General features: G+C 49.8%; 1 long non-coding RNA gene across 1 annotated transcript in view; it reads right to left on the bottom strand.

Annotated features, from left to right (window-relative positions):
- Window positions 1-8,865: 8,865 nt before the first annotated feature.
- LOC135293105 (uncharacterized) overlaps window positions 8,866-10,649 on the bottom strand; it is a 14,017-nt gene continuing 12,233 nt past the window's right edge. Inside the window, exons 2-3 of the long non-coding RNA XR_010355241.1 lie at window positions 10,470-10,607; window positions 8,866-9,497 (exon numbers count right to left, since the gene is read on the bottom strand). This is a non-coding gene — a long non-coding RNA (uncharacterized LOC135293105). The remainder of the gene's footprint in view (window positions 9,498-10,469; window positions 10,608-10,649) is intronic.

Genomic DNA, 10,649 nt, shown 5'->3' with positions numbered 1-10,649 from the left:
GGAAGGCAAAGACCCGTGGAAATTCAGTCTTTATTCATGGAGCAAATTGCCAACCTTATATGAAGAATTACAGGTCACAAAATTTAAGTAGCAATCACAGGGTGAAGGGAAAAATTTTGGAGCACTGTACAGGGGGGTTTTGATTCTTGTACAGGGGGTTTGGAATTCTGTATGTGGGGGTCAGGGGTTCCAAGATGGAAGGATTTGGGCATGCCCTGTCCTTCTTCTTTCTTCTCCCTGGCATCCATGTTCAGGATGATATTTGCTACATCTAATCAGACCATGCTTGTGCAACAGAAAGACAGGGGAAGTGTGGAGGATTTTGTAGACAGCTAGCTGACAAAGGTCACACTGACATAATAGCGTTAGTTAAGCAAGAAGGAGACAGGTATAGGAGCCAGCAGTCAGTGTCTAAATCAGGCAAGGGCACTGTGCCCTTGGTGCAACATCAGGATGGGGGAGAGGATCGTTAGTTAGAAATATGAAGAAAAGATGAGAACAGCTGCAACATAGTAGCCACAAGAATGCTAAGGTAGGCGTAGTTAGCTGATAAGTAACTAACCAATATTGAGCTTGTCTTTTGCAATATGTATTAGCCTCATTAACACCAATATAAATGTGTGTGCCTATCAATAAAGTTTTGAGATTTGCTGATCACTCATATTGAGTGCCGCATTTCTTCTTCCGATCTCAACAATTTAGGCTGAAAAAGACTTCTGAGATCAGGATATTTTGCAGCTTCTAATGGAACAGCTCATGGGATCAGATTGTGAAGCTGATGCATTTCTCAAAAATAATTTTAATTAAGCTGTTTGAATTTTGAATCAAAAAATCTATTTGGAGAACTGAAGGAAATGCAGTTTTGGCTTCCTGAGTTTGGTGGGGGAATGTGTGGGCAGCAGTGTCTCTTGTGTCAATCAGTGCTCATTTAGCGTGTGAGTACAGGTGGGTCAGAACTTGCTTCCTCTGGCACCCAACACACAGAAAGCTCACAACACCCTTCTCCCCCAACAGCTCACTGATTTGAAGTTTACAGCTCCTCTCTTTTTAAATTTAATTTTAAAATTAAATATCTTGAAATGTATTGGCCAATGTAATAAAATTTCAGCAGTAGCCATGCATGAGTGCAAGAAAGAACTCCCAAAAGAACTCAGGGAAACTTTAAAGTTAGCCACAAAACTGAAAAATAAAAATTTCAAGCAATGCTTGCTACAAATTCTCTTGTTTTGCTACTAGTAATTTAGAGACTCATTTGCTGTTTTCTAAAATATATGAGAAACTACACAAGTAAGGGCTTTGCAAAATGGAAGTTCTGCCAAAGCATCAACAGTTGTGTATTTATATCCCTGTGTGTCTGCAAAACTGGGGAGTCAGGATTATCATGCCTGTTTCAAGCAGGACATAAAACTTACCCTGAGTTCTTAGTCAATATCTGGACCTCTGTATGTGTTGACAGTGGATATAAGAAGTGCTGATGATCATGCAGAGGAATAAAGTTGTTCTAAATTGGGGTTAGAAATGACTCCTTCCCACCCCCTTTCAGTGTTTGGTATCAAAAAAGAATCTGGTAGAAGATCTCTTTGCTCATTCTGCCCCAACAAACCACAAGAAGAGAAGCTGTTTTTAACTAGATGACATATTTAGTAGTTGCCTTGCCAACAATTGTTTTTCCTTTCAAACTGGAAATAGTTTTTTGTTCTGAAATAATGATCTTTATTATCTGCATCATTCTTTTTTTCTCTGAAGCTGGTCCCTTCTTCGTGGAAGTTTATTTTTGTAAGGCTTTTCCAGATTTAGGAACTGCATTTGATGACTGATAGGATTTTTTTTTTCCTTTGCTTTCTGCCAGGTAGCAGCAGCTGTATACTTGGTAATTAACTTACTCTGCTTTTGCTTAACCACTGTGCTTTGACTGTATTCTGGCTGAGGAGGGAAAATGCTGCATTTTTCTCCTGTTTGTTTTTTGTGTTCAGTCTACAAAAGCCAGTTTTACCAAGCCCTTGAAACAGCCAGAATATTTAAATAGAGCATCAAAGTAAAAGGAGGGTTGTAGAACTGCTGTCAATAATTCTTCCCCCCCCCCCCCCCCCCCCCCTGCTCTGTGTTCACTTTCTCTGAACATGGTCATTCTGGACAGTATTGTAAGAGCACAGAGGCAACAAAAAGCCAATGGTTACTATCGTTTCAGTGAATGGAGCCAGTTTTACTTGGCTGAAGGTATTTTCTAATTCCTGTCCTCTTGCCTAACATTCATGAAAGGCCTTTCTGAACGCATTAAAGTCCTGACTGTTTATTAAGTTCTGTTTTATCGGGCCAGGGTTTTAGGAGCCCTTAAAAGGGAACTTAATACACCCAAGGATAGCTTAGCTATTACCTTTGGAGGCAAATAATGAGCAGGATGGCTTCTGCTGCAGTGTTAGAAACAAAAAGGTTTAATAAAAGGAAAAACAATAAACAGAAAACCCGATCCAGGTACAGTGGTTTGCCCCTGGTAAAAACACCTTCACAAAAGCCTCGTGGTTTCTTTGTCCTCTCCTTTTCTACCTTATGGCCCAGGCAGGACCTTTTGGCTTCCATCCAATTAGGTGACCCCAAGGTTTTAGTGAAGTCTCTGGGGTCCTATAAGGTGTCTTTTCACCTGATCGTTGGCAGAAACTTCTGGGCTTCCTTCCTTTTTTTGGGGACAAAGGCTAGTTTGTCCCTCTCTCATTGGGGGCATCCCCCTACACTCCTTCAACTGTTTTCATATAACATTTGATTTCTTTTACCTATAAAAGCACAAGGACCATCTCTGATGTTTTTAAGTATATCCTTATGCCCAGGGTTTTATTGCCACTGTGGTTGACTTACATCTGTGGAGAAGCACAACCACTTTCCTTATGCTTTGTCCAGAGAAGCTGTGGCTACCCCTGGATCCCTGGCAGTGTCCAAGGCCAGTTTGGATGGGGCTTGGAGCAACCTGGGACAGTGGAAGGTGTCCCTTCCATGACAGGGGTGGCACGGGATGGGCTTTAAGGTCCCCCTAACCCAGTCCCTGGTTCTGTAATTCAGTGACAAACAACACCTGTAACCATGGGCAGAGTTGGATACATTTGAACTTCAGCAAACAAAGCAGCAGCCACAGCTTCCTCGTGCTTTGCTATGGCAAATTAATTGGAATTGAGGAGGAAGTGATTAGATGACGTTTGCAGGAAGCTGCAATATGTCTGTGGAAATCTAGTGGATGGTGGTGAGGATGAACCTGTGTTATTATTAAATAGACACTTGAAAATGTGCAAGATTGCTGCTATTTCATTAAATGAGCATCTGTCGCAACTTTGTTATTTTAAAGCTCATTACAGTGTTTAAATTTGATTTTTATTTTTTTTTTTGTCCATATGTGGCTTCTTATGTTGTGAGATTGTAATGTCTTTTGTGTGAAACTTGCTGTGTCCTGCCCCAATACTTTGTCAGGTCTGTGACAGCCGATTTGGTAGCTGTGAACAGCTGTGAACCCAACTGAAATTCCTGTCACTTGAGGGGCTCAGGAGGAAGAATACTCAGCAACAGCCTCCCCTCCACCAGGATGAAGCACCTGCACAAACGTCAGCCAAGGAGAAATAGCAAGAGATGGCCTTTGCAGTATCTGGCACATTTGCTTTTGCTTAGTGTTTAATATTGAAGCCTGAAATGGGTAGAAGAGGTTCTGCAGAGCATAGGGGCTGACAGCAGTATCCCCAGGTGGGTCTGTGCATTTTGGCAGAGTCAAGCTCCAGCAGCAGGGGGCTCCCAGAGCAGACAGCAAAGGAAAGGTGGCTTTGCTGCACATTCTCCAGCTGGAAGCAGAAGGAAGAAGGGAAGGGAGTCCCTGAATTCTGGAAGGCTTGTGGCTGGAAGGGACCCTGCCCGTGGTTCCATCCAGGGTTAAGATGCCATGAGGGAGAGGTGTCTGTCCCCCAGTGAAGGCACAAATGAGACCATAGGAGAACAAAACCAGATTTTATTTGACATGGATTTTATTGAACAAGAAATGGGAGTTAGGGAGCTAGAAATCAGAAAGAGGTCTTGGAGAGCGAGAGCTGAGAAGATGATCAGTTGGAAGTAGATACTTTTTGAAGTCCTCTCCTGCCTTCTGAGATTCTAGAAGATGTGCGGATGTATATTTTTATTTCATATTCTTATTACTATTCCTTCTTCTTTCCCTTCTTTCTTCTTCCCCTTCTTCTTAAATGCTACTCTTCTTTCTTCTTCTTCATCTTCTTTATAATATTCTTCTTATTCTCATTCTAATTAATCTTATTCACTTCTTATGCTTACTATAATTCTTATGTTTTAATATTCTTATATTAATTACTATTTTTTCATCTTCATCTTCTTATTCCTATTCTCATTCTTCTTATTAAACTTATTATTTTTATCCTGCTCCTTTGTCTTCCTCTTATCTACTACTACTACTTCTTCTTCATCTTCTTATCCCTTTTTTTTTTTTTTTTTTTACTACTACTATTTATTAAACTCTTAAACTATTTCTTAAATGGGAATAATGGTATCAGTCCAAGTCCTGCAGTCACATCCATGGAGCAACATCTCTTGTTTGTGGCATTCTTCAGGGATACAATCCCAAAAGACCAGCATGGAGTCCTTTCGGGGTGAGAGGAAATGGCCATTGATTTCCAGGGGAGGTTCCAATTCAATATCTGAAGCAATTTTTCTCTGACAGAGGGGCATTGGAAGAAGCTGCCCAGGGAGGTGGAGGAGCCACTGTCTCTGAGGCGTTGAAGAGTTGTGCAGATGTGGCCCTTGGGGACGTGGTTTTGCGGCGATGGTGGTGCTGCCAGGGTGCCAGTGGCCCTGGGTGACCGTCAGGGTCTCTTCCCACCTTGATGACTCTGTGGGATTCACTGCTGAGCGCCCTGGCTCCAGTCGTGTCCCACGCGTGCTGTGTGGGGCTGGCCACTGTGGTGACTGTGGGTGTTGGGGAGATGCCCCCAGGCCGCTCCAGGGCTGCCGGGGCAGCTGAGGCTGCGGGGCCATGTCCAGGGCTCCCTGGGCCCCGGGCCGGCCGCCATCTGCAGCCCTGGGCTGGGCAGGCGCGGGCGCTACTCCTGCGGCTGCGGCGCCAGGCAGCGGCAGCGGAACAGCGCCCACAGCGCCTGCAGCGCCCGCCTGAGGCGGCCGGACCGCTTGCTGAGGGCAGCCGGCTGCGGCCTGGGGGCCTGCGCTCCCGGCTGGGGAGCTGAGGCCTCGAGAGGGCTGAGCGGGGCAGGCTCCGGGCTCTGCGGCCCTGCCTCGGAGCCCTGCTGGCCCTCGGAGGCTTCGCTGTACAGGGAGGGAAGCGAGGCGCACAGAGACTCCGGTGCCCGGCTCTCAACCCAGGCCTCCAGAGGGAGGGGCACTGGCAGCTCGTCTGCCTCAGAAGCTGACAGCCTTTGGGCGCTGCCTTCTGCTTCATACGGCTCGAGGACGCTGACTTCGTCCCAGTCGTCCTCGTAGTCCTCCCTCAGGAAGGGAGTGGGCCTGAAGCTAAAGTTGCTCGTGCTTTCATGGCTGTCCTGGGTGAGGTCTGCGCCGCTGCTGTTGTCTTCCTCTGTGGAAACGTCTTGGAGGGCTTTGAGCTCTGGCTCGCTACAGTCTTCCCATTCGGAAGAGCTGCTGACCTCTCCTTGGGACAGCTCTGGCTCTGCCTCACCTAGATATTCTTGGGAAAGCTCAGTCTGGGGGTAGTATTCCCAGTCTTCATCATCCCCAGCTGAGGTCCAGTCCTCACGGTACAGCTCTTGCTGTGCCCTGTCTCCCCAGGCCGCCCTCACAGCCCCCTCCCACTGGTGCAACTCTTGGGGACTCCCAGCTCTGCGTGGCGACGCTGCCTTCGCTGCCATTACTTGTACCAACGGGTACAATTCACAGCCTGTCGCTCCTTCCCAAAGGCGATACTCTCGAGCCCCAGTGTCTCCCCAGTTGTCATCTGTGTCAGGTTTGTTCTCGTCTTCCATGATGACAAAGGGCTTCTCCTCCTCCTCAGTGCCTGACTGTGGCCAGGCTGAGGCACCCACTGCCCCCACCAGGTGCCCGCTGAGGGCCTGGTCTTGCCCCCAGCTGGGCAGGGGGCTGGGTGAGGGGAAGCAGTTGAGGTTTATCTTGTTCACTTCCATCTCTGCAGTCCTGTAGTACGGACAGATCCCGGGAGCCGCTTCCTTCTTCAAGAGTGGCTCTCACGGGACTGGGCACCCCAGGGCTCTGCACCCCTTATATACCCCCAGCTATGGTGGGGCCCTCTGATGTCACAATGGTCTGGGGGCACTGTCATGTCCTGCATCATCAAGGGCCCTCTGATGTCACAATGGTCTGTGGGCACCGTCATGTCCCACATCATCAAGGGCCCTCTGATGTCACAATGGTCTGTGGGCACCGTCATGTTCCGCATCATCAAGGGCCCTCTGATGCCACAATGGTCTGTGGGCACCGTCATGTCCCGCATCATCAAGGGCCCTCTGATGTCACAATGGTCTGTGGGCACCGTCATGTCCCACATCATCAAGGGCCCTCTGATGTCACAATGGTCTGTGGGCACCGTCATGTTCCGCATCATCAAGGGCCCTCTGATGTCACAAAGGTCTGTGGGCACCGTTATGTTCAGCATCATCAAGGGCCCTGTGTCACAAAGGGTCACACCCAGCGCCCCATCCGCAGCGGAGCCCACTGGAAACTGCATGGAGGAGCCCCCGGACTTGGGCACTTGTAGTCCTTGGTGTGCCCAGGCCCCTCCCGCAGTCCCACAGTGTGCCCACTGTGCCATGGTCCCACTTGACAGCCTGACGTGCCCCCTGCAGAGCCCTGGCTTTGGAGAGTGGGCTGCTCTGGGCACCAGCCATTGGCCAGATGGACACAGCCAGGGACTTGTGGGCAGTGGCTCCATGTGCAGCTGCAGGCTGGGGATGGAGGGTGTCCCTCAGGGCTCTGCCTTGGCCCTGGGGCTCTTTTGTGGCTTCCCCAATGGCACAGGCAGTGGATCAATCTCCCCCTCAGCACGTTTGCAGGGGATGGGGGAGCTGAGACGGGCAGGGGCACCATGGCAGGATATGGCCATGCACAGGAACCTGGACAAGCTTGAGAAGTGGGAGACAACCTCATCGGACAGCTTCATGAGGTCCCACAAGGCCAAGCACCAGGTGCTGCACCTGGCCCGGAGCAATTCCTGAGTCCCGGATTCATCCGGGGCAGAAGAGACCTTCAGATGTGTCCATTTGGTGCCGGCTCCCTGGCTGCTCCCAGCACCTCCAGAAGCAGCACTTGGCTGGGTTTGGGCCTTTCCCATGCCTACTTCCCGCAGGGCTGGCCAGAGGGGAGCACCCCCAGCCTGTGCCTCTGCCCCCCAGCCCCTGTGGGCTGCTGTGGGTAGGAATGCTGCAGAGGGGAATGTCCTTGCAGCAGAAAGTGCCAGAGAGAGCCCAGAGCCAAAGAGTCTCTCTCCTGTAGGCACTGCTTCTTCATTGCATTGAAATATTTCCAGTGCTGGAGTGGGCTAATGGGTGTTCCTCATCCCACCCAAAAAGAAGCTGATGGTTGGCTATTATTTGAGAATTTCTCTCAAGTTGAGCCTGGCAGGGGGTTATTTACAGGGAGAAGCTGCTACAATAAATACCCTGATGCCTCCCCCAGGGTCTGTGTGTTTCAACACTCTTGGCCATTGCAGATGTAATAATCACAGAACTGAGGTCATTTGATATTACAGAAAGGTTAAAAAACTATGCATGGGAAGGTCATAACGAAAATTTCTAACTAACAAAAACTGGTTTGCCCTGCAGTCTTGAACTCATGTGCTTATACCCTTCCCAAAAGAAAACCTATTCACTGAAGATGCATCATCATCCCAAAAACATGTTGAAATTAGGCTCGTGATTCCCTCAGGGACTAGGAGATAATGTTTTGCTGCAGCCAAAAGGTTATTAGAAAAAAGAATGAAAGCTGTTGGTGCTAGGTGGTGTTAGTTCTGGTTTGCATTTGTTCCAGTTCATTTCTTGGGTGTTGCTGTGAGTTGGAATAGGGGCAGGGTTGAACACCAGAATAAAAGAGAGGTAGGAGAAGAGGAGAGGGGACAGAAAAGTAGGCTGTCAGGAGAGAATGTAACTTGCCTAGCACCCAGCCAAAGGGGAAGGGGACAGGGATCACCAAGGCTGTGAAAAGCAATGAAAAAGAGCATTGTGTTGGTGTGTGTCTATGTTCAGCTCTCAGGAGACAGAGATACACAGCGGGCTCAGTTGAATCCTTACTAAGAAGAAGGTTCTCGTTTGCTTTAATGACTTTGTCTCCACTTAATGGTAACTAAGAGTTTGTTTATTTCTAACACCTCTCTCCGAGCAGCTCAGAGCGGCACTGCACAGTGCTTGCTGTGCTCCAGAGAGCACAAAGCAGGCTGGCCTGGTGGGCCTGAATATTTCTGCAAAACACTCTGCATTTCACACCTTTGCTGTGGCTCAGGGCAGAACTGCAGGCCTGCAGGCGCTTCCTGGCAGAGCTGTGGGAGGCACTGGCTCCTGCAGATGGGAGCTGCCAAGCTGTCAGTGCCTCAGGCTGGCCTGGCTTGCCCTGGCACAAGTGCCGTGCCTGAAGGACGCTGCCCTGTGCTCCAGCCTGCCCAGCAGCCCGGCTCCCTGCGCCGCTGCCCAGAGTGCTGCACACACTGCTGCCCTTTGCCAGGAGTCACAGGGCAGCCGGCAGAAGAGTAGGAATCCTCAGCCAGGCCACCGGCCCTGGGCTGCCCCTGACCTTCCTCTGCTCCTGGGCAGACTCCAGACAGCCAATGCCTCCAGTCTGGGCTGTGCCCAGCACGGCTACGCTTCCCCTCGGGAGCAGCCAGCTGCCACCTGGGCTCTGAGAGGCGGAGGATTCGCCCGCTGCCAGGAAGAGGCACCCAGGGCCCGGCTGCTGCCTCGTGCAGCTCCAAGGGCCTCCTTCCAGCCAGTGGGTTACATTCCAAAAGCAGCATGGTCTGGAGAGCATAAATGAGGATGAGCATTCCCCAATTTGACACCATAGCAAAGACACTGTATGGGTGACTTCCACCTTTAAGAAACAAAAGAAAATTTACAAGGAAATCAAGAGCTTATTCAGAGAGTGAGAAGGAAGGAAATTTCAGGGAGAGTTTTGGTTTCAGAAACTTTATTAATTTCTAATCAGCAGGCCTATTAGACAATCATAACCGAAACCTAAGCCTAGTCCTAAACCCTAACCTGAACCTTAATCCTAGTCCTAACCCTCGTCCTAACTCTAGTCCTAACCCTAACCCTGACCCTGACCCTAACCCTAACCCCAACCCTAACCCTAACCCCAACCCTAACCCTAACCCCAACTCTAACCCTAACCCTAACCCTTGTCCGAACCTACAATCCTGCCCTGTGCCGGTTGAGAAGTAAATGGTCCTGATGTGATTTTCAGTTTCTTTGGTCATTCCTCTTCTTCACTGAAACAATCAGTGGCACCAGGCTGGATGCAGGCTCAGCAAATCTTACAAATGGATGCTGCCCAAAGGAGAAAAAGAAAATCAACAAAAATCAATGAACCATGACTTCCGAGCTCAGTGCTTCACAGGATTCACAGGGCTCCTAGAAAGATCCAGAAAGATGGACCATCTGCACCTCCATCTTTATGTGCAGGACCTTGCCATCACAGGCAAACCTGGCCAAGACTCCCACTCATCCATTTAACCAGGTGTCTTCATCTTGCTGGGATTTTTTGCCCTGCCAGTGCTCTAGAAATGCTGCTTTCTGTCCTTGGAGTTTCTTCTTTTCAGGAAACTCCAAAGCCTCACATTGGTCCCTGTCTTTGAAAGACAGGCACTGTGCTGATTCCCACAGGGAGACAGAGCAGTGTCTACCTTTCCATGCCCTGCCCTGCCCCTCCTGTGCTGGATGCCACCTTCCTTCCCAGCAGGGACAGCCCAGTGGCACTGGCTGCTGCACTTCCCTCTCTGCCACACAACCTGGCAGTAACCCTGGGGCAGTTCCTGTCTGCTTGAGCGTGCCAGGCAGCAGATGGGGCTGGGACAAGTCCCTCTCAGCTCTCCCTGTTTGCGTCCCAGAAGCCTCGAAGGGTGGGGTGGGGGCACAAACCAGGACCCCCTCAGAGGCTCACAGTGAGCCCCCCACTGTCCCCTCCTGCCCACAGCCAAATCTCTGAACACTCAGCCAGCCTGGCTTCCTTGGGTTCCTGCACCACCTTTGCATGTCTCTGTACTCTGCATTGCTCTACTTAAATTCTTTTGCCATTGGATAAAATGGAGCACCCCACCAAATTACAAAACAGGGCAACAGAAGCAGTCAGAGGACAGAGCACGTCTCTTCTGAGGACAAGCTGAGACACCAGGAGTTATTCAGCCTAGAGGAGAACAGGCCCCAGGGAGACTTCATTGCTATGTTCCAGTATTTCAAAGGGGATTCTCAGGAATCCCATCCCTCGCACCCTGTTTCACCTTCAGCCCCTTTGCATTTTACCTGCAGGAGCTCCTTGGCAGACCAGCGCTGCTCCTTGTCTGTCTGCAGGCAGCAGCTCAGGAAGTCACACAGCCAAGGTGAAAACAGGTTGGGCTGCAGCAGCTTTGGTATCCCTCGTCTGGCTATCACGAGTCGAGGCTGGGGAAAAGGAAACACGAGTCTCCATCTGCTGCTTTCACA

Source organism: Passer domesticus, unplaced genomic scaffold (genome assembly GCF_036417665.1).
Source record: "Passer domesticus isolate bPasDom1 unplaced genomic scaffold, bPasDom1.hap1 HAP1_SCAFFOLD_67, whole genome shotgun sequence".
In the NCBI taxonomy this organism is placed as follows: Eukaryota; Metazoa; Chordata; class Aves; order Passeriformes; family Passeridae; genus Passer; species Passer domesticus.
The sequence above is the reverse complement of the archived record's forward strand: the minus strand, read 5'-3'. Positions and strand labels throughout refer to the sequence as shown.